Source organism: Aethalodelphis obliquidens, unplaced genomic scaffold (assembly GCF_003676395.1).
Source record: "Aethalodelphis obliquidens isolate GAN/ISIS:26980383/991018 unplaced genomic scaffold, ASM367639v1 scaffold35, whole genome shotgun sequence".
NCBI lineage: Eukaryota > Metazoa > Chordata > Mammalia > Artiodactyla > Delphinidae > Aethalodelphis > Aethalodelphis obliquidens.
The window spans coordinates 10,550,458-10,574,470 of record NW_020837979.1 but is presented as its reverse complement, the minus strand read 5'-3'; the positions used below and the strand labels follow the sequence as shown (position 1 = coordinate 10,574,470).

Genomic DNA, 24,013 nt, shown 5'->3' with positions numbered 1-24,013 from the left:
TCATGCGATAAGGGGATGTATGGGCAAAGGTTTTTAAAAAGTCCTTCCCGGGAATCCCTGTGGCCTGGGTTCACATCTGGGCTCTGCAGCCCTGGGCAGGCTCCTGGCCTTCTCTGTGCCTCGGAGTCCTTGCTAGATGTGGGGATGGTGTCGCTACCTTCCTCATAGGGCTATTTGAAGGATCAGAGGTCATAATACCTGTGTGTGTTTAGGAGACTGACTGGCACATCTTAAATACTCTTACATGTGAGCCGTCAGTATTTGTAAGAATCCTGTGACAATGCTAGTGTGCACTGTCTTCAGACCGTTCGCTGTCTTTAGGAGTGAAACTTGTTTATTTTCCTAAGTCATGGAAACCCAAATTCTTCCAGTGCTATTTTCATTGGGGAAAAAGCATGCCGATGTTTAAAACGTGTTTCCGTGTAGCCACGTTTAAAATGGCATCATTGGGTCCTTTCTGTTGAACTATGCAGAGTGAATCCTCTCTAGAACATTCCGTATTAACAATCATGGGAGGTGGTGCTGATTTGCCTTAATAAATGATTTATTTATGAATGTATTGATGGCAGCCCCTTCTCACACCGGTACCCTTTCCCACTTCCTGGCCCGGATGAGAAGAGCTTTGGAAGGAGGGGCAGTCAGGAATGGACACAGTATTCCTGGGATTATCCGATGCAACACTACATGGAGAACACAGTTCCACTGTCCTTCCACATTGGTGGATCAAGGCTCCTGCTATAAGAGGAGGCCTTGCCCTGGAGGACTCCGGAAGCTTCACTGAAACAGCGTGGCTAAGGAAGAAACCACTGGTAAAGCAATGACGCCTCTGGTAGGGCACTTCCGGCAGGAGGGAGTGGCTGTCCCTTGGAGCCTACCTTTCCCAACTATTTCACATTTCTTTAATTCATTCCTGGTGTTTTATTTTCAATTAATAATTTTTCAGTTCCCCCAGGGATTAATGAGTTGACCTAATACAAGTCTTCATAAGTAGAGGCTGGCTTTCTACATATAGCACAAAAATAACAATTCATAATCCCTGCTTCAATAGCACTCACAGCCTCCTGGCATCAATGCCTGCTTCTCGTGGGGCTGCTAGACCCTCATGTCCTAAGATGTGTCCCTTTAGGACAGGCTTCTCACAAGCCCACCGCACCCACCCCCATTCCCACTCTCCCCCCAAAGAAAACACACTGCAACGAATTGCACAACATAGCTGTTCTGAAATTCCAGAAGACCAACAGGCTTTCCACTCTCCTGGAAAAAAATCAAAACACTGCCAGAAACACGAATATTTGGCCAGTTGACTAATATACTGCAACTTTCACAGGGACCTCAAAGCACTTGGTGTTGTCTGATAGAAAATGCCCCGATTGTCCTGTTGAAAGAACTGCGATCTAGAGTCATGAACAAGTATCATTTCCCTAAAATGAATCCAGCTGTAAATGGAGAATAGGTTTCCTGACCCCTCCCGGGTGCACACAGATGCCGCTGGCCTGGGTCTTCCGTCCTCTTCCAGAGCATCATTTCCTCATTTGCCCTCTGTGCTTTCGGGGTATCAGAGTGTGGCCTGCACGGTGATAGGTACTAAGTTAGAAAGGGTGAAGGGCACCAGTGTTCACCCGTGGTCTTTTGTGGGTCACCCTCCAGAAACCAGGGTGGGCCTGATGGCAGCCACAGCCACGCTTCCTGGTTGCTCAACATCACACAGAGTCTGCTCTTCCGTTGCCTCTCATAATTTAAAAATGTGGGAAGCTGTGGAAAGCCGCCCCACCCTCGGGATCATTCCAAAGAAAACTGGGAGGCTGAAGCTGGTCTCCGTTCTTGCATGGAAACATTCATCAACGGTTTTTAAAATTGCCAGGGTTCTACTTTCATTTCATCCCTTGGGACTTGAATATTCAAATCTGGTCTTGAAGCCTGAAAGATGGACTGAAGAGATTTTGTACATCACTTAATCCTAAAAACAGGGCATCCAACGTCTTAATAAATAGCTTTGAAGAGATCATGATTTTAGAGCCCGTGATTTATTACTCTATCAGAGGAAGAGGTGCAGGAGAAAACATGCACTGAAATAAGCATGACTAAGGGCAAACTAACCTCCTGGTAGAAGAAGATAATACCTCATTCCTCTCTCCCCCTGAAATGCTCTGAAAGAGCAGTTTAGTTGCAGGAGTTTTGCAGTCCGTTACAAAATTTCAGTGTCTATCGGAGGTTCAAATGCATAGGAAGTTCATGCATTTTCTATTTCAGCTGTTCCCAGATCTCCTAAATAAAGCATTTCCCTAGTGTAGGCTCCCAGGGCTACATGTAGGGCAGTGGCCGGGTCTGCTCGCCGGGGTCAGGAAGGCTGTTCTTCCAGGAAGGGCTGCAAAGACCCTGGGAACGGGACCAGCCCAGCTCACAAGTATGAAGAGAATGTCGGGAGAGGAAGTGGTGGCTGTGAGTCAGCATGAGTCATCTCGTTCCAATGAGAATGAAGATTGAGGTGTGCGCCTTTTTTTTTGAGTCTCAATCGTGTGGACATCATTGGGAATGGAGGGAAATAACTGACTGTATGGTCGTTGCTTTTTAAGTTTCAAACTGACATTCCAGGCGGGCTGTGCCCGAGCCAGCATCTGTTTTCACATCTTCACAGCCTGGTCCTGGGAAGGTGGAGCCCACGGCTTCTCCCTGGTGAGTAGGTTTCTGTCACTTTCATGTTCATTTCTGCACTTTGCCTCAGAGTCTCAGCTCTAGGAAAGCTGAGGGGGTCTTGGAGCGGATACTGTGTTTCGTTCAGACGTTGAAGATCTTTGGCTTTAGAAAGGTGGCTCTCTGCCCTGTCCCTGGAGCTACTGTCTGTGAGCCTGATTGTTTGGAGTTTCTTAGCGGTTCATTGTGAGAACGTTCATCCTGTATTACCGAGGAGACAGTGATGCTTGGCTGGTTTAAAAGCTGTTTGAGACTCCTCTGTGGAGCCGAAGGGAAGTTCAGAGGTGGAGGTGGGTGACTAACTCAGGGGTGCTGAGGCCGGGCTGGCTTCCGCTTCTCAGAGGTGGAGGAAAGACAGCTTCTGAGCAATTTCTGGCCGCGTGGTCTGAGCTGCCCACGTTTAGTGCAAGAACTACAATAAAGAGGCAGAATTTTGGCTTTTCTCTCTAGGAGCATGAGAAAGATTCCAGGAGCTTATCTGGTGTCTTTCGCCTTTCCTTAACACTGAAAGTCACACACAATAGTAAAATCAGAAAGAAAATGATGCCGCGGACTGGGGGCAGGGGGTGAGGAAGGGGGAATTGAGTGGTTCTGAGACCTGCCTTGACCTCAGTATGTGTTTCTCAAGCTGTTAACATTCTGATAAAGCTTAGCTTTACTGTCAAGTAAGATACAGGAAACTTTTTTTTTTTTTCGAATGTCGTCTGGTTACTGTAAATGAAACGGTTAAAATGTCATAAATACCTTATGGTAAACAATTTTCAAATTTGCTTAAAAATTTGCACATCAGTAAGCAGGGTATGACAGAGCTTTTTCAGTACAGTCATTTGAGTGTGTGGGCTTCCTGGGTTAATAATGAGTCAGCATCTGATTTCTAAAATTGGAGCAGCTGAGAGAACATTCGACTTGCCCCCAGCACCCGTGTGGTGGCTGGCGGGCCCCCTCTAGGAGGATTCAGCTGTTGCGTCTTCCGTTAAAACCAACTTTGGATGCCTCCCCTGTTTTGGTGACGTCTCCAGCTTCGGTCCCAGTTCTGCCATGTGTGGCTGGAGGGGTTCCCTGTGCCGGACCATCTCCTTTGGCTGACGTTGATGGTTTTTAGGTTATGCCATGACCGGATTGGTTGAGTATACGGTTGGTTCAATTAAAAATCCAGAGTTTATGAGAGGCTGGCGTGGCCCAGGGCTGAAGCTGTCCTGGCCGAGGGACCCAGTGGGAGAGGCGGTCACCATGTGAGCTTCAAAGCCCAAGTTCTGCAGGTGACACGTGGTGTGGGAAGATTGTCAGCTTAAAATCCGAGAGCGGGATTCCGAGGAAGAAAACCTCCCTCCGGTTTTATCCTTCTTATCTATAAAATGAGAAAACTATTAAGAAAATTTTAAAAAAATTAATGATTGGGTTGCCGGCTAGCAGCTCAAGGGCCCAGTGCAGGCCTGTTTGAATCCATCCCCCCCACTCAGTTCTGCTGACCTGCCCGGGACTGATTTCTTGTGTTCTGATGACTGTTGTTAGGGATCCCGTATTCTTTGGGTCACAGGCCCTGATGAACCCTCATGTCTCAAGGCTCTGATAGCCTTGGGCTTCCAGACCGTGCGTGACACCACCCGTTTCAGGGGACGCCTGGGAGGACTCAGAGAACCAGCGTCTGCCAAGTGCGTAGAAGAGGGTCTGGACTCAGAAGGGACCCCCTCAACGTTAGCTCTGCTAGCTTCTCTGCTTACCTGTACCCTAAAGGTATCTGGGCTCCCCGAGGTAGTGTCTTGACATTTTCAAGCAAGATCCTGCGATTCCAGTGGGATCAGCGGTGTTTCCAAAGCGTGAGCCACAGCCATGCAAGTGTCAACTTGGGACCCCAGCCAGGCAGAGACCAGGGGTTTCCAAGGTGGGAGACCTGCCCGGTGTCCTTTTCTTGGTGAGTCATCTTCATAAGCGCTCAGAGAAATGCCATCTTCATGGAGAGAAGAGCCCGTAAGAGGAGAAATGCCTTAGGAGGTGCCTCTGTGTTCCATGTCTGCCTGCACTTTCTTCTGTCCCCGTTTCAGAGACCACACCAGGTATCAAACTTGTGTTTATCACTGTCTTTAAATCCTCCCGGATAAGCACTGTTGGGAAGTGGCTTTGAAGCGGCTGATTTTATCCTAGACGTTGATTCTGTCCTGTAGAAGTCAGGCAGTTGTATGGTTGCTAGAGGTCCACTGGTCTCTTACCCATGAGACATGAGCCTGTGATGAACTGCTGTTATCATTTCTGTAATCAGGAGAAAGAGTCATTTAAAAAGGTCAGAAATAAGGCCATGGCTAGGTCTGAAAAGAGAGCATTTAGTAACGTGATTTGCTGCGTGGTCATGTGTTTCTAACTACCCAAAGATGCTGATTCTAAGTGTGGATGCAGGCAGGGAGTAAAGAGGGAAACATTCTACGATAGAAACTGAGCAGACGTTTTAAAAGGACATCTATGTCAAAAGCAAACAAACAAACAAACAAATGCTGAGAGTTTGATGACATTTGGAAGTCGCCCGGTGCCCTATGGTCGTGGCATCCTCAGCCTGGGGACTGGCTATGGCTTGCTGGCCTGGTCCCCCGCTCTGCACTCCTAGTCAACACCCCGACCTGGGCTCTCATTACCTCCTGCCACGGGGTTTCCATGGTACTCGATAGGGGTGTGTGTGTGTGTGTGTGTGTGTGTCCCTCTGTTTGGCAGTTTGGGCAAGTTTCTTAACTTCTTGGTGTCCAACCTTCATCATCATGAAATGGGAATATAATAGCACCACCCTCGAGGGGCCTTGTAAAAATCAGTGATAATTGGCACACAAGTTACAAGGAGACTCAACAGCCATTAAGTACACATTCAGTGATTTAGAAATATACCCACACGCCTTTCCATCTCTCCCTGGGCCCTGAACCCTGGGAATCCAGAAGGAATTGGCTCTCATGCCCCCGAAGTAAGATCCTGTCTGTGTCATGAATTACATGGCATGTTCTGTATTTGCAGGATATTTATTGATTAGGTGAATGGGAAGTGCTTCTTGGTTCTCTCCAGGAATACCTGGGGTTCTAGATGTCACGACCATCATCATGACCATCATCGTCATCATACTTACCCTTCACATCATCACAGTGAGAACAGCTCCCATTTCATTCAGCTCCAACCATATGGTAGTAACTTTCTGTATATTACCTTTAACCCCCTCCTCCCAACATACACACATACCCACCCTGGAAGGTAGAAAGGATGGCCAGTTACTCAACTCACTGGAGGTCCAGGATTCCCAGGCGGGCGTATCAGGCAGAGCAATTGCTTCAGGGAGCGCACTGGTGACGGGAGAGCCCCTTACCCCCATCAGGAGAGGAGAGTCAGGAAAAGCAGGGGCCCAGGAGAGTTCATCATCCAGCAGACAGAGGTCACGAGCCAGAAAATACAGGACCACTGAATTCAGACCTGCCCCCGGGGTGGAAGCAGCTGGATTCTGTACTCGTGCTTCCTGTCTTAAAGTCAGCTACAGTCAACTTCTGGTTATTTGAAAATCATCATAGTATATGGAACTGACTCATATTGAAAATATTAAGTAAGACACACTTAAAACTAAAACCCGGGGGAACATAACAGGACCTTTCCTTGTTGATTCTGGAGGTATTCAAGTCTCAAAAGCCAGATCTTTACAGTCATTCTGCAGGGGTCCAAGAGAAGTGTGTCCTTTTGCTCCGTCTGCCCTCTCCAGAACGGCCCCGTCAAAGTAAGGCGCCAGGTGCACTGTCCATCTCCTTTCTGAGTTTAGGCTTTGCATCCTGGGCACTGGCTCCAGCGTGTATGTCAGTCTCAAATGGCGTCACCTTGTGGGGAGTTTTTCCCTGCAGCTGCCACTTGTGCCATGAGCCAGAGGACCCTCTGCCCAGCGCCGTGGGCGGGGCGGTGCTGCGGGGCAGGGTTTGGGCTCCTACCAGACTCAGGAGGGTTCTGGTTAGACCACAGAGCTCAGGCAGGGAGAAGCCGACAGACAACAGATCAGAAGGAAGTCGAGGCCACAGGAAGGAGGGGTGGGTGGGATGCTTGGCTGTTCTCAGAGGATTACTCTGATTCAACAACAACAACAACAACAAAAGCTGGTTTTATTGCATCTTGTATAATTGGAAAAGCTAACAGTGATGGCCAGTCTTATCCATTACAGTTTTCTTGCCTATCTTTTGCTTTCAGGATTGATTATCCTGCAAGGAAAGACTTCTGCTGCAGGGACTTTTAGCCCTTCTAGCCGCCCTGTCCTTTCAAAAGTGTGTCATACTTAAAACATTGGAATTTTTAATGATGGCAGAAATGTATCATTTTAGCTATTCTCACTGGACAAATCATTTACAGAGTGTGAGAGGGATGCTTGGGTTTCTATCAGTTCAGCTGGATATAAAGGGGTATAAAGGGAAATTACAAGGTAACAGTACCTCCAGCAAGTGTTAGATTTACTTTCTCTCAGGTAGAAAAAGACAAAGCAAGCTGTCTGTCCAGGGTGAAGGTCAAAGGGCAGTCAGTTCATTCATCTCTCTTCTCTACCATCCTTAGCATTGGCTTCCTTCCTCAAAATTGTCTTATGGTTTTATTAAGGCTGCTAGAGCTCCAGCCATCACCTCTGCATTCCACACAGGAGGAAGGAAGGAGGTGGGGGCAAAAGGCTAAGAACCCTAGATGTCAGGCTCCTTTAAAGAGCCTTCCTAGAATCCCCAAGGAACCCTTTCTGCCTAAGTCTTTGGCCCCCTATCTGTAGAGGATCCTGGGAAATGTTGTTTTTTAACTGGGCACATTGCTGCCCCTGACAACAGGGGTTGTTGACAACACAGGAAGCAGGGGAGAAAGGATATGAGAGGGGCAAAAAGCAGACATGAAATAACACGTTGCTCTCACTGGAAGTATCAGGAGGGGGGTACAAAGAGACCACGGCTTCAAGGGCTTTGAACAACTGGAGGAGACATTCAAAGGGACAGAAATCACTTGTTTGATTTTTTTGTTATATCTAAGTAGGATTTCTTTTCATTCATGCATTTAGCAAATATTTCTCATTTACCCAATAAAATAATGATAATTCGAGCACTGCTTTGTTTTTGGAGTGTTGACTTGGTAGCAGGCGTGGTTAAGGAAGCTTTGTACATATGACCTCACTTAGTGTGCAGATTCTATCAAGTATCGTCCCCATCACCCAGATGAGGAACTTGGGGCACAGGAGGGTTTAAGGAGGTGAGTAAGGTCACACTGTTAGTAAGTAGAGGAGCTTGGCTTCGAACCCAACCGTCTGGTTCTTGGACCCAGAGATGTGAACCGGCAGACAGGTCTCTCCTATTTATATCTTTCTGGTGAAATAGACATAAATAAGTCCAATAAGGTCAGACCGCCATAGATGCCCCAGGAGACCAGCCCAGGGAAGCGGGGAGGCCTCACCTCTGACAGCACCTCCTGCCTGGGGAAGACGCATTAGAGAATCCAAGCTGAGCATTCTTCCCCCACCCCCACCTCCCCACTAGGGGACACACCAGGAATCTCAGCTATGTCTGGGCTCATGACTCGCCCCTTTCCTCACAGCCAGCTACTCGGCCTCCTGAGTCAGGACCACGCCCTTCCAGTCCTGAGGGTGCAGCAGGGAAACTGCCCAGACCTGGCTTCAAAGGCTGGGCAGGGTTCCAGCGAAGAGCAGAATGGCTGAAGTAGAAGAGGTTGGGCTTCAAGGGGCTGCAGTTTAGTCACATCACTCAATCTGATCAAAGGCGAGAGAAGGGGAAACTGTCACATTCTCCACTCCACACAACTGCCTGTTATCTAGTGACACAATCAGGGCCAGGAGGATGCATGAGGACAGGAAGGATTGGGGGGAGGAGGAGTGTCTGCTGTTACCCCACCTTGGACCTAAGGCCCCTCCTGTGCTTTGCTTGCCCTGCCTCCCAGGGCCTTCTTCCTCCAGCTCCTGTATAGATGGGGCAGCCAGTGGAAGACATAGTCTGCAGTGGGGTAGCTGGGGATTTTCGGAAGGCTCCTTAAAGGACCTTGACATCTAAGAGGCTTAACCTTTTCCCCTCAGGTCCCTCCTTCCTCCTCTGTGGAATGCAGAGGTGATGGCTGGAAATCCAGCAGCCTCCTTGAAACCATAAGACAATTTGGAGGAAGGAAGCCAGTGCTAAGGCTGGCAGAGCCAGCAGATGGAGCAGGTTTGGGAGGCCAGGAGCTTTACCTGGAGATGTGACTCTTTTTGGAGTGGGTTTACCTGCATGATGCAGAGAGAGGTGGGAGAAATCACTGGTGGAGAAATTCAATCTGTGGGTCAACGAGGAGGGTCCATAGGGTCGTCAGGGTCCCTTCCGTGTGCAGCTGCATTTCATATCTCTGGTATAACAGGCAAAGGCTCAGGGCTGCAGAGTGACTTCCATGGCCCTCAGGTGCTTTTGCCTTCGTGGGCCCTTCCTGATGCAAAAAAGTATCATGACTGTCTTGGTACAAAGATGCACGTCGTCCAGACTGGATTTATTATTATATATTCAATTTCATTATACTCAGGTTTTTCTTCTGATGTGAAAATAAACTATTTTATTTTGAGAGCATTATGGGCCCAAGGCCTTGTCCTCTGTGTGCCCAGTGCAGAGGAAGGCCCTGGGAGGGCCTCGTCCTGGAGAATGGAGGCTGGTCCGGTCCTGGTGTGCGGGGGGGGGATGGCGTCTGGACTGTGGGTGGTCCCCGGGACTGTGGGTGATCCCCTGGACTATGGGTGGCTCTCTAGACTGTGGGTGGTCCTTTGGACTACGGGTGACCCTGGCAGTGCCTCTGAGGGTGGCAGGCGGGCCTGGCCTATTGTGCATAGCTGGTGAGCCTCAAGTCAGCTTTGGAAATGACGATGTGGGTTTTCAGATGAGGATTCTCAGAGCGGAGTCATCTACCCCGTGTCCATTTTTACTTCCCCTTTCCTCTTTCTCCCTGTAATTGCTGCACTCATTCAATGGGTTTGTTCAGGGGGTAAGGGTTTCAGCTTCCAATGCTGAGGCATCAAAACCGGAACTCTCCTTTATTCTCCAAATCTCTAAATTATGTTAAATCTGTTCCAAGCTTACCCTGCCCCTACTTTACCCCCTCGACCTGCCTGTTGGGGAACTCAGATTCTTTCATGATTAGGGATCCCTGTTTGTCCTGGGATCATCAAACAATCCTGGGGTTACCCGGTTCCAGAAAACCGGGGCTGGAGGTGGGGGGAGTCCACTGAGGCGGCCGCCAGCACTGCTGCTTCAACGCTGAAGACTTGAAGGAGTCAAGGTGAGGCCCCAGAGCTACTCAGGGTCCTGCTCCAGCCGAATGGGGACCCGCATGACCTGGGGCTCTGTCGCCTGACCACAGAGCCCTGCCTGGAGGTGTGCCACCGCTCCTGGGGTCTTGGCGTGAGCTCCCAGCCCCTGTAGCTGCCCTCGGCTGTGTCCGGTGGGAGTGACTTCTGCATGCCTGTGCTGCCTGCTGCTGGACCTCTTCTAACCTGGGCCTCCGTCTTGGCCATGATAACAGAGGGGAAGAAACAGAAGATGCTCGGGGGACCCATGGGAGTCACATGGTGTCCTCTGTGGCTTCCCAAACCTCCAGGGCAAGCCGTCCAATGAGTGACTGCAGCCACATGTGGCTAGTGTGACTGGGTGCTGAATTTAAATGTTTACTTCATTTCAATTAATTTTTTTTTTTTCTTTTTTGCGGTACGCGGGCCTCTCACTGTTGTGGCCTCTCCCGTTGCGGAGCACAGGCTCCGGACGCGCAGGCTCAGCGGCCATGGCTCATGGGCCCAGCCGCTCCGCGGCATGTGGGATCCTCCCGGACCGGGGCACGAACCCGTGTCCCCTGCATCGGCAGGCGGACTCCCAACCACTGTGCCACCAGGGAAGCTCTCAATTAATTTAAATGTCATGTGGCTAGTGGTTACCCTATTGCACAGCACAGATCTAGAGCTTGTTTTCCTAATCCGGGCAGCTTTGAGAGTCGGGCTGTCACCCTGAGGAAGGATGTGGCACTGGGGTGAAAGTTCAGAATTGGGCACCGCGTGTGCTGAGGTCCCCTGGAGGATGGGTGTCCCTCCCAGGTGGAGAACCCTTCAGCCAGGAGCTGTGGGCCGGGCAGGTGGGGGGCCTGGACCTCTGCCACCAGTGGCCGTGAGCCTCAGTATCCCCATCTCTGGGGGATAAAACCCCAAGTGACTCTCAGGGGCTCGAGGGTCCCAGCTGAGGGACCTGTCCAGGAGGAAGCCGGGGCTGGGTGCCTGACCCCTGGAGCATTTCTGCCAGTGGGGTTGATGGCTTTTTCGAGGTGCAGGGGCCTCAGGTGAGGAGCACACAGCCTGACCGTCTGTGCATGTTTGATAGTGAACTTTCCCGTTTGGGGATAGGCATCCTTTGTTTTGTTTGCGTGAAGCCATTCCAGGGACTGAGCTCAGGCGTGGTTCCTGTCACTGGCCTCCTACACATCCCCCAAGTGTGTCTTTTGACTCTTTTGACTTTTTAAGAGAGAAGCATTAAACTGTGTTCAGCCATCGTTGACAAGAAACACGCAAGCAGGGGGGAGATGATCTACCCGGGGGGAAGATGGCAAACCTCGGTCCCCGGCCTTGCAGCTCTCAGCACAGCATACGTTCTCTCGGGCACAGATGATGTCCTTGCACACGTATGGGATCGTGGGCTGAGACGCACTGCCATCCCTCCCCTGAGGCACCCCCCCACCAAATTCCAAGATTTCGCTCCTGGCGGCTCCCCCAGGCCCAGTGCCGTTTGCGCTCGGTTCGTGGACCGTCTGTCGGTGGGGAGGCTGTGGGGCACTATGATGAAGCAGCTGCTGGAGCTGGACCTCCAATTAGTGTGCTGCACACTGCCTGGCAAGTCATCTGTGCCTCCTGACCTCAGTTTCCTAATTTGTGAAATGGGAGCAGGAGCAATGAGCACAGAGGATTGTTTCGAGGATGAAAGGAGCTCCTTCATGAAAAATTCTTAGAAAAGCGCCACACATAGTGTTTTATAGTATTAGCTTGGAATTGATGCCTTTTTGCCATTTACCTGTTTTAATTTTCCCTTTTTTTTTTTTAAATCAAGGCGTAGATGATTCTTATGCCATTTACTCCTGACCTTTCTTTGGGCCCCAGCAGTGGTCCATCCACTCCAACCTCGGCATCCGAGGAATTCCACAGGCTTTTTTTTCCAGGCTCAGGGGCAGCATGGCTGTGGAGCCCTAGACCACTGGGGGAAAGAGATTCAATAGTCCATCCTTTCCTTTTTTTTAAATTTTTATTTTATACTGGAGTATAGTTGATTAACAATGTTGTGTTAGTTTCAGGTATACAGTAAAGTGATTCAATTATACATATACATGTATCTGTTCTTTTTCAAATTCGTTTCCCATTTAGGTCATCACAGAATATTGAGCAGAGTTCCCTGTGCTCTACAGTAGGTCCTTGTTTGTTATCTGTGGGGTTGGCCAAAAAGTTCTTTTGGGTTTTCTGTAAGACGTTACAGAAAGACCCGAATGAACTTTTTGGCCAACCCCATATTTTCAATACAGTAGTGTGTACATGTCAACATCCTTTCATGCACTCATTATTCAGCAAATGTTTCTTAGGACCTATGGAGGCAGGGGATGAACAAATGTGATTGTGAGGAGGGGGCACAGCAGTGCTGGGCGAGGGTGTCTCCCACATAAGGGGTGGTCTCTAGTTGTCCCTCTGATGAGAAGACGTTTGAGCGGAGATCTGAGAGGCGTAGGGGTGTATGTGTGTGTGTGTGTTGCTTGCTTTTCCTGTGCAGATCTGGCAGCTAGAGTGGAGCCCTGTCTCCTCCTCACCAGCTCTGTGGCCAGGAGCCAGTCACTGAGCGTCTCTGGTCCTCGTACAGCATATGGGCAAAAGGGGACCCACAATGGCAGGTACTCAAAGCCCAACTTGGAGTCATCATCATCACAAAGACATGCTTCATTTGCCACTGGGAGTTCCCTGGGTTCGAAGGGCACTCCCACCACCCTCACAGTCCCTCTGTGTGAGCCCCATGAGGCAGGGGTCCCCAACCCCCAGGCCACAGACCAGTACTGGTCCACCGCGTGTTAGGAATCAGGCCGCACAGCAGGTGAGCACCTGGGCGAGCGAGCGAAGCTTCATTTGTCGCTGCCCATTGCTCGCATTAATGCCTGAACCATCCCTGCCCCCGACCCCGTCCCTGGAAAAATTGTCTTCCACGAAACCGGTCCCTGGTGCCAAAAAGGTTGGGGACCACTGCGTAAGACGGGGACACCTTATGGCATAAGGGGTCATCTGATCTATACTTAAACCCCTTCTCTCCTTCCAGACACAGCTTAATCCAAAGCCTCTTTTCTGGTATTTGCACATTTTGGACCTAGCTCTGCCCCTGAAGCCACTCCATCATAGTCATGATCATAATTATAGTCATAAATCAACACATTCATTAGCCTTCATTGAGCAATTATTCTGTCTCCCAAACTGTTGAATGGTAACATGAGCCCCAGCTTCTTCCACGCCAGAGCCCTTCCTCATGCACGGACATCAGCACTTGTATTCAAGCTCTTCCCTCCTCCTGTGGTTCCTGAAAGATGCAGCAACTGTGACCCTGTGCTGCCCTCCTTGGCACAGACTGCAGTTCTCTGATGATCCTCTACACATGAGCACCATACTCTCCCTTGTGAGGGATACTAGGCTGAGGTCTGGGGCCAACACGCCCATCTGTTGGACCCGCAAGCATCCCTGCCTCTGTGTGTGGGGACACGTTTAAAGCCACATCTCTCTCATTTTACATTTGAGGTGCTGACTTAGTTTTGATTTTTTTAAACAGAAGTAAAATTTTACATTCCCCTTAGTTTGATCTTCTAGATTTGGCCCATATATTCGCTAACTAAAACGTAAAGCTTCACATCACCTGCCAGTTGGAGAGGTATCCCTTTTATTTCTTTACCGGAAGATCTTTTGAATCAGTGTAGACCAGGAGCAGAGACCTGTGGCACTCCGCTAGTGAGCGTCTTTGAGGTTGCCAGCATTTATCATTCCGGGGCACCTCGCCTAATGCAAACAGCTTACCTTGCTGCACAGGTTTCAATCACGTGGATGAAAGGACGAGGAACATACAGTCAGATGTGTGATGTGATCCCATAGACTGGTGGTGCAGGCAGTAATAATTTAGACACTCAGCCAGACTTCGGATGGATAGCCATCCTCCTTCTCTCCCGTTCTGTTCTTTCTTTCCCTCATCCTCAAGCATGGGGAGCTTATGGCAAGGCTGCTAACTCTTGGGCAGCTGTTAATTAGATGCTAGCAGTAAGTTACCTTAAACTTTCAGAACATTTGACTGCTCCGTTGTCAAATGATTGCTGTTTTAGTCGTTGTACATAGTCACATCCTCAGAGTTTGTGGGTTGGACGCATTTGATTGGCTTCAGATTTACCTTTCAAGCTGGAGCCACTGAGCCCAGCCTGACAGACGGGTGGCTGTCTGTGAACGGTCCCTTTGAAGTCCCCAGGAGTGCCAGCTCAGGGTTAAGATCTGCGGAGGGAGAGGTGAGACGCAGAATGAGCGCAGACTGCCACCCAGCAGCACAAGAGGTGACTGCAAACCACGAGCTTCCCCGGGAGAAAGTGAGTCTCCCAGGCTCTGTCTGCTGGTCCAAAGCGGGCATTACTTGCTCTGTGTTCACCAGCTGAGTGCATCACTGGGGGACACTTGGATGGAACAGGAACGGTCACTCGAGAAGGGATTCTGTTTTCCAAGAGCACATCCAGATGAAAGGCTTTTAGGATCATTCAAGTACATTATTTCCGAGAAAAGACGACTCTTTTGTAATCCCTTCTGGGGCAGCTCGCCCCTGGCTGCAGGGAGTCTCGCAGGTGCTCTGAGGTTGGTGAGTGAAGGGGCGCACCCTCCGGCCACGGGCACCCAGAGGGCGGCACCCGGAAAGGGGTGCACAGGGGGCGCTGTTTAGCTGGTGTGTCTCAGCGTCTCTTGAGATGACCCTATGGGTTGTCTCTTTTAATCTGCAAACGTGGTGAATAGGCAATAAGGTTTCCAGCTTTAATGTGTTCGAAGAAGGTTCAGAAATAAAACTATAAAAGGCTGTCCAGTGGAAAGCATGTTGCTCCCACGGTCTCCCATCTGGTTCCCACTGATCTCCCCCATCCATCACCCTATTCTTAGCGTCTTACATATCCATCCAGACTTTATGCAAATATAAGCACGTAGTTGAAAGAGCCTTTTTCTTTTCTTTCCTGTTTTCCATAAAAGCTATCACAGTCGTTTTTGACTGTGCAACCGCTTTTGTGTGTGGAGAGGATCGGCTTATGGGCGCTGGGCTCAGCAGCCCTGCTCTCAGGGTTCTAGCGGGGTTGGCTGAACGTCCCCTTCTTCTCTGTACTGCGGGGGAGGCCCTGAGCTTGCCCAGGTGTCCAGGGGACAGGCAGGCAGGCCCTCACACTCTGGGAAGGCACGTGTGGGCTCCGGTCCCCAGCGAAGCCCCAGGGAGCCAGAGGGCTGAGTTGCCAGGATGGGGCAGCTCTAAGACACGTTCCCAGGGGTTGTGTCTCCGTTCCCCAAGGTGAGAATCTGGAAACCGGCCGAGGACCAGGAAGGAGAGCAGTGACTCTGATGCCCTGTGCTTCATGAGAGTCCCAGACCCCTGGAGTCACCTTGACACCAAATTGTATTTACAGAACAGGCAGATCCGGAGACGGGGATTGCGGGCTCCAAAGAATTAATCTCAGAATTCTCCTAAGCAAACCTCTGCGCCTAGTGAAAGTCAGCGCTCCTGTGGTGGGAGAAGTTTCCCCAAGCAGTCACGGCTGGCTTTCTGCGAGCACCTGCTCTGGGCCAGTGTCTCACACGCTGTCACTCACCGAATCCCCCTAAACGAAGGCCCCCACTCCTCAGAGGGGAAGGAGCGCCTGAGTCACTGTGCTGACTCAGGCGCTGCTTCCCCTCTGAGGTGCTGCTTTTTCTTTTTTTTTTTTTTTTTAACAGATTCAATGTAAAGTGGAATGAAAGGGGCTTATTATTATTTTTTAATTTAATATTTATTATTTTATTTTGGGCTGCATTGGGTCTTTGTTGCTGCGCTCGGGCTTCCTCTAGTTGCAGCGAGTGGAGGCTGCCCTTCCGTGCAGTGCGTGGGCTTCTCATTGTCACACAGCTGACGAGTGGGGTAGCTGGAGTCCCAGGCCAGCCGGTCGCCCAAGGCCACAGCCACGCCAGCTTCTCCATGGACAGCTGTCCTCATGGCAGCCCCCAGACCTGTGGGACTAGCTGGATTTTACCCTCAGAGCAGCCAGGGGCTCAGGAGACAGAAGGCAACTCAGAGGCCCAGGGTGTGTGACAGCTTTGCCGAGAGAGGATGGCCCGGCCCTTCTGTCCGTCCCTGTTTCTTTTAGATGCCAGGCTGGCCCGGTGGCTTCCTCAGAGGCCCTTCCTGCCGAGGACCATTTAAATCAGCAGCAGGATTTTGAGCTGGAGGGAATTCCACGCTCTTTAATACCTTTAGTTTAACTCCTTCTCGGCACAGAATTGACTCTGACGGAAGAGGAAGCACATGACAGGTGTTTATTAAGAAGGGGACTTATTTTCGGGGGAATGAGTTTGGGGGAAGATTTGGGCAGAGTCAATGATAACGAAAGTGAGTAGGAGTCCGACTTTGTGAGTCACCGTCGAGGGCCTCTGGGTGTGTCACGGGTTGGGTTGTATCTCCCCCAAGTTCACATGTTGAAGTCCCACCCCTCCAGTAACTCAGAAGGAGACCTTATTTGGAAATCGTGTCACATGTAGTGAGGTAAGATGAGGTCATCCTGGAGTACGGTGGGGCCCTAGTCCACGATGGCTGGCGTCCTTATAGGAAGGGGACTTTTGGGACACCCACATAGAGGACACCCACATAGAGAGGATGCCGTGTGAAAGTGGCCAGGAACTACCAGAGACGAGGAGGGCGGCTCGGAACAGATGCTTCCCTGGAGCCTTCAGAGGGAGCGTGGCCCTGCGACACCTTGATCGCCGACGTCTAGCCCTCAGAAGTGTGACATAATACGTTTCCGTGCTTTGAGCCCCCCAGTCATTTTGTGATGGCAGCTCTATGACATGAATACGATACGGTGCACATCCTTAAAGGTCCTGAAGGAGGCACCTCGGAGCAGGTATCCATCCGCGTCCAGCCCAGCGAGGATTAACCCTCAAGAAGCATCTGCCCACGAGTAGATGAGTGGATGATGGACACAGGCAATCAGATTTTATTTAAGCAAATAAGATGTTCTCGCTTTGTTTTCACTTCCTGAACTGCCGAAAGGCAAAGGCGCAAAAACGGGATTTGGTCTTTACATTTGCTTAAATAAAAAGTCAAAAAGGAAAGAAAAGGAAAAGCGTGCTTCATCTTTGTAAGTGATGGGATTGACATCACATCACTTCACATAGCCTACGGGGTGTGTCCCCATAGGGGGCTGTTTGGGGCCGTCACCCCCCAAGGGCCCGCGACTGAGCCATGGTTCCCATGTGAGCAGAGAACCCCACACGAGAACCTCCCCGACAGTCGGAACTTTCACCCGCAATGTCATTTTCCGGCTCCTTTCCCTTCTGCCCACGTTCACAGGCATCACTCCAAATTCACAGGACGAGGGCAGGGGCTCCCTAGTGCCCGGGAAGCCACATTTTCTGAGGGGATTTTTTGCCGCATTTCCTAGTTATTGAGCACGGGTGTCTGTGAGTCTAACATAAACATGGGTTTGACAAGCAGTTCAGAAAAACAGGAACCATCAATTCATGAGAACTTAAAGAAAAAAATAGTTTAAAGAACCGAGAAGTTGCCACATTATAGTGAAAGAATGTCAGGTTTGGGAAATGACAAAAGTGAGCAGTTTTCACCTCGAAAACCTGGTGCAATCAGTTACACAAGATGTAACCACTCACAAACATGGGCATTTCTTATCATATAAGAGCATTTACAGTCAAGAAGCTTCTTTCAGAGTATTTCATGGAAAGTTATTTTAGCAGCAAGACGAGCCTTCAGCAATGAGTAGTCGTCAAGTGAAACCTTGACTTCAAAGTCCACAGGAGCCCAGACTCAGAACAGAAGGCCACCGGCAGGGTGGATGCCCACGTACACAGCCCCCGTCTCGGGCATCATGTGCTGGCCGGGATGCCCTTGTGGCTGGGCCGGGGATGCACCTACCGCCGGGGTCCCCTGCTCGCCACCATTTGCTACAAGTGCCAGCTTTTACATTTTTAAATAATTCTTTTATTGTAAAATTGAGGGCACGATTTGAAGCAAAGCAAAAACTGCTTAGGAAAAAATACTACGTCTGTGGGACGTAAATGGCTTATTACCTTAAGGTACTATCTGAAGAAAATACAAATGCGCCAGGTGAAGGTGACCTGAAGGTAGGGGTGCTGTGTGACTGTCCCAGGACAGAAAAGGGGTTCTGCTGGGACCCCATGGCAGCACCCAGACCGCTGTCCTGACACCAGGTGCAGGCTTTAGAAATTAAGACTGGGAAAAAAGTAATGCTCACCCACATTCCTATTGCTAGAACTTTCTGCTCTTCCCGTTCACACATATTTCCTTCCAGTCTTTTCCCTCTGTACTTATTTAGTAATGGCATAAGTAATCTCTAACATAATTAATCTCCTTTAACATTTAGACTAGTACGCTTTAGGGAACACCCTTTGCCTCATTTTTGGGGTCAGCTTACCTTGCAGTCGTGCACAACTGGTCTCTCTTCAGGGTACTCTCTATTCAGGGATGTCTTTAAATTTTGCCCTCGCTGCTAAAGAGTTTTATGGCATAAATCTGATAAAATTGTAGCTATGCATCAAAAAATATAAAGGATGAAACCCAACCTCCACAAATGCTGATTTTTAAAAACAAATGTAAAAACTAGCAGATTGTTCTGGGGAGAGTTGGTTTAAAGGAGAAGTCTGTGGCTTACTAATTATTCTTTTAAAAATTGCCTACTCATCTGTTTTGCCCCGTTTCCCCTCCTTCCCTCCTCTTTTTCTTTCTTTCTTTCTTTTCTTTCTTTCGTCCCCCCTTCCTTCCTTCCTTTTCTTAATTTCTCCCCCTTCCTCCCTCCCTCCCTTCCTTTCTTCCTTCCGTCCTATTTTTGTTGTTATTCTGTAAGAGCTCTTCAAATATTCTGTATTTTAAACCTTTGATGTATATCCTGCAAGTATTTTTTTCCCAGTCTGTTGCTTGACATTTTTCTTTGTTTCTTGTGTCTTATTTCTTTTACAGAAATATTGAATTTTTACGTAGTCCAACCTGTTATTATTTTCCTGACCTCGAGGTTTTAGCTTGCCTAGAAGGTCCGCTCCCACCTCTAGATGACAAAAATATTCTCACATATGTTTTTCCTTCAGGTGATTTGTAATTTTATTTTCGAGATTCAAAATGCCAAGTGTATGGGGATTTATTTTTGTTTATGATTTGAAGTGTTGGGGGTTGTCAAATTTGGCTCTAAATGGCCAGAAATTTTTCCCAGAACCATTTACGAAGCAGTTCACTTTTTCCCGCTGAAAATATATTTTAAGTTTATAGATTTTAGGTTGGGGGAGTTAGAAGGGGGTGACATAGGTGATTTTGGTTGGAATGTGGGATTGAGGCCTTTGACACAACCAGTCTGCTTTTCAAACATCCTGTGACTTCAGGGCTGAGGGATGCTCGCTGCTTTTAGAGAATGTGAAACAGAAACAGGAAGGGGTCGGGACAGATAAATGGGGACATATGAACAGTGCACACAGTTGGAGGACAGAACAGCCACAGCAGAGGGGAGAGGATGTCAGGAGAGGGCTAGGGGGAAGCTTGGAGTAAGCGTGTCCAGCGGGCAGCCAGCTCATGGAACACAGATGCTCAGGTGGACACAGGCCAGGCCGGGCCAGTTCCTGGGACACTCATGGGCGCTGGGAGAATCAGGGTCAGATGGATATCTGTGTATTGACAACATTTGACCTGAACCTGGAAAAGTAGACATGCTACCAAGGTAGAAAAGAAGCCTGATTTTTCTGGGGCCAAAAATAAACAGATCAATGACGATCAGGTATGGACACAATCTATAAGAAAGAGCCGACCCCACCAAGTGGAGATGGAATCAAACCAGATGATTAGAGGGGCTGTCAGGTCTGCTAAGGGCACCCAGAGGGCCGGCCTGAGGGCCCCCTTTCAAAGAAGTCTTCCTGGGAGGCTGTGATGTCTGTCTTACCACTGTGAAGACTTAGGGTGAGACCATTTAGTCCCCAGGGTCCATGGCAGAGATTGGCTGAGCCAACCACGTGATTGTGTGACCTGTGCGTCACACAGGTCCCCGTGTTCACAAGGTCTGTGCCTGATTTAACGCTCTGCTGTCACCATCTTGAAATTCTTAATAGTGTTTGAACAAGGGACCGTGCCTGTTCCCTGGGCCCCATGTGTTCTGAATTTGGGCCTGGACGTAAGTAACAGGTCCCAGCCGCTGTCCTGGGAGCCTAGCTGTCGTTTGCAGTCGTGCACACCCTGTTCCAGGGAGCCCCCGATGGAAGGAAGGCAGGGCCTGCAGGAGGCGAAATGGACTTGTCCGTGGTGACGTGGCCTCTCCACGGCTGCTTCATGGAACAGCAGGTCCTGATTTATGAAACATGGCTTGAAAGCAGCTTACGGAAATGAAGGGGAAGGGGGTGAGGAGAGAATTTGCGGAGAAATTCTGCCCCTGTGAAAGAACCTCCAGCCACATGACTCCCTGCGCTTGGGCTGTGTCCTCTCTGCTGGAAGAGCCCACAGAGAAAGGAGGCTGCCAGCAGGAGGCCCAGGAGCTCTGCTAAAAGGATGGCTCAGCCGTGCTCTTTTAAACAGGTTCCCTTCCAGAACTAAGAGTCCAGGAGGCTGATGGACTATATCTCTGTCCTGAAAAGGCACACTCCAGGGGGTGGAGCTGTTGGACCACGTTTCCAATTGACCCACCCATTCCTGGGGAGCCCTCAAGATTGAGAGAATCGTGCTTTCTGTTCATGATTCTCTCAGCACCCACAGCCCTGCTACCTTGTGGTCCTCCCTGTGCAGAAGACACCACCGTGGCCTCCGCACCCAGCACTGAGAGAGCCCCAGAGGGATGCTCCTGGACACTAGGCTCAGGCATCCCTACCTGGGGACAAACTTGCTGTCAAGTTATAAAGAAAGCACCAGGGGGCCTGATGACACCCCAGGTTCCTGCCCCAATTCTCCTAAACCCGTGGCTCCCAGGTGAGTTCTCCTGGATTTCGTGGATCGGGTTGTGACCACTGAGCGCCTACTGAGGTCAGCCCGCTGCACGGTCCTTGGAATCTGGTAGCGCAACAACATGATGGTGAAACACCCAGAACATCCGGCTGCAGTTGCCCCCCTAGGCAGCAGAGGCTTCAGAACAACTTCTTCTCTGCTGCTTTCACGTTCAGGCCACCTGTGGGTCAAGTCATTCATAACGTGGCCATGGAGGTGAGGGTGTAGACCACAATAAAGGATATACTCCTCCAAGAGCCTACAGGCAAGGATAGAGTGGGAAAATCCAAGTTGATCCAAGAGATTTTTTTTTTTTTTTTTTTACTGCAGGACTTCTCAGAGCCTTTGGCCATGCTTTGTAAATATCCAAAATAGCATAAAATAGGCAGTAGGTGGTAGATGGTGGGGAAACCCCCCTCTCTTTTATTTTTTGGAACCAGAGTTCCAGTGAATGCAATTTGGGATAACACATTTCAATATTATAGAAGATTAGAAGGAATATGTTAGTATGGGCTGAAAGAGAGGTGACATTTGGATTGAAATTTTAAAATGGGAAAAGAACCCCATATGGGAGGAGTGGTGTGGTCAGCGGCAGAACACAGTGGCACGTGGTGCCTGCAGGGCTGGCCGGGGTGCAAGGAGGAGCCTGGGCGCTTTGTTAGAGCCTGGATTGCCAGGTCACCGTGCTGGGCCTTTCACCTGCAGGCAGCGTGTGTGTGCCCACGCGTGTGCGCAGTACTTAAAGGTTTTGAGTAGAGAACAGGATGATGGAGCTTTAGAAAAGTGACTTTCTGGGAAGAACTGAAGACCTGCTGGAGACTCAGAGCCTACTTAGAAGGCACTCGGCACGGAAACTTGCCGTGCGTGGCCAGGAAGGACTGGCCTGGACCGTGGGGGGCGGGCGGCACAGATGGGTACACAAAAGCCGCGATCAAGACAGAAGTGGCAGCGGGGAGAACTGGCTGAGTTGTGAAACTCTAGGCCGCCCATGTCACCCTTGACATTTGAGAACTCAGAGCAGATGGTAACACCTGGGCCCCTCTATACACGTGGGTCAGGAGGGTGACTGCGACCATGTGAGGGGTGGGCACGGGGTGGAAGTAGTTTCTCTCACCCAAGCATCAGGAAGATTGCAGAGGGATTCCCCCTCTCTCTCGTGTGCACTGGCTGAGTGGCACCAATACCTAATGGGAACACCTGCGTGCCAGGTGCACATCGTGTCAGCGTGCCCCGCGGGCCACCATGGCGTGGCCAGCTCCTTTGGCCAGTTGTCAATGCGGAAACTGTGTGGTGACGAGCAGAAGCTGGAGGAATAGGCAGGCCCTTTCAGTGACGGATGGCTGAGCGCTGCTGGTCGGTAACTGCAGTCCCAGACGTGCACTTCATAAGGCATATTCCAGTTGGATGTGGCTTTTTTTTTTTTTTTTTTTTTTTTTTTTGCGGTACGCGGGCCTCTCACTGCTGTGGCCTCTCCCGTTGCGGAGCACAGGCTCCGGATGTGCAGGCTCAGCGGCCATGGCTCACGGGCCTAGCCGCTCTGCAGCATGTGGGATCTTCCCGGACCGGGGCACGAACCCGTGTCCCCTGCATCGTCAGGCGGACTCTCAACCACTGCGCCACCAGGGAAGCCCTGGATGTGGCTCTTTTAAAGCAGAGGACTTTCTTGCTATTTGGATCCTCCAAAATTCGCTGCTCACTGAGCTGCCTGCCCTGGAATCTCACAGATTTGCACGTTGAAGTGCTTAATAAAGGACTAATTAGATGATTAAAGCGAGCCCTGTGGTTTGGAAGTCATAGGTTCTGGGGCTGAGTGTCCATGCAGGAGACAAAGGTTGAGGAACAGTATCTCCTAAACCCAGGTTTTATGTTTGGATCCCAGGCAGCACTTCCAGACCGTCTCCCAAAGAAATTCACCCGGTCTCTGTCCGTTCCCATCTTCTTGCCCCATCCCGGGCACACGTTTCTGTGTGAACGTGCTCTGATATGCCCTCATATGCAGACACTGGGACCATGAAATTTTAATCCCTCCTCAATCAAGGCATATAACCAGGACAGATTGATGGAAGGTTTTTCGTACTTAGAGGGGCAGACACAATCATCATCTTACATTATAAAGGACACCAAAATATACTATGGGAAATATTTCTGGTGGCAATGAGGAAGTACTGAGATTTGAATGACGTGAAAACCCACAGATATTTTATTAAGCACCATAGGTTCTGATGAGGACGCAACCATCAGTCAGAAAAGAATGCTGGTGCAAATGACTTACAGTGAGGGGTACACGCCTAAGCTGCAGGGGGCTTTGGGCCACAGGAACTGGAGGTCAGCGGGGAGAATGACTTACGCTGAGACCACGGTGCCTGTGAAGGAGGCGGCACCTGGACCAGGCCTTGAGAGGCAGGTGGACTTGGACCTGGATGTGCAGTGGTGATGACAGAAGGCCGTCCAGCTGTGGGGGGCAGCAGGTGTGGGAACACGGAGGTGGGCGAGTCCAGACGGTGCCAGAAATGAGTGTCGCTGTCATGTGGCTGGTGAAAGAGTGAACAGAAGTAGAGGCGAACTCAGCAGGAAGGGAAAAGTGTGTCCTGATCAGACCTGCTGTGACATAAATATGCAGATGAGTATGGCCCCTCACCCCAGAGCCCTCAGGACACGCACTCTGCCATGGTTGACGCTGCTCCACACAGGGCTGAAATCCCCTCCGGGGGACTCCGCTCAGCGCTCCGGAGAGCCACAGTGGAAAGAGCCCTGGCCGCCCTAGCTGTGACCCAGCCAGGCCCGCACCCCTCTCACTTCACCTGGCAGTTTCTAAACTCTCTCCCGTGGGATTTGTCACTCTGTTAGGCATCCAGGAAAAGCACGGTGGCCCCGGACGCTCTTCCAGAAGAAGAGCTTGAAAATGGAACCCTAAGCAGCCCAAACTGTGACTCCCAAACCACAGGGTTCGTTTGAATTACCTGCTTAGTCCTTTATGAACAACCTCGATGTGCAAACTTGTGGGATTCCGGGACAGGCATTTCAGTGAGCAGTGGATTTTGCTGGTTCCGAATAGCAAGAAAATGCCCTGGCTTGAAAGAACCAGATCC

The 24,013-nt window shown here is 50.1% G+C and overlaps 2 long non-coding RNA genes across 23 annotated transcripts in view; both read left to right on the top strand.

Annotated features, from left to right (window-relative positions):
- The first annotated feature begins 2,282 nt into the window (after window positions 1-2,282).
- LOC113632103 (uncharacterized) overlaps window positions 2,283-24,013 on the top strand; it is a 138,848-nt gene continuing 117,117 nt past the window's right edge. For 3 of the 22 annotated variants that reach the window (XR_003437689.1, XR_003437682.1, XR_003437677.1), the window contains exon 1: window positions 2,285-2,673. This is a non-coding gene — a long non-coding RNA (uncharacterized LOC113632103). Of the gene's footprint in view, window positions 2,674-24,013 lie in introns of all 22 variants that reach the window. The other 19 variants (XR_003437688.1, XR_003437687.1, XR_003437684.1 and 16 more) reach the window with 13 other exon arrangements.
- LOC113632104 (uncharacterized) lies at window positions 4,887-7,984 on the top strand. Its single transcript, XR_003437690.1, has 2 exons — window positions 4,887-5,846; window positions 6,883-7,984. It is a non-coding gene; the product is annotated as an uncharacterized LOC113632104 (long non-coding RNA).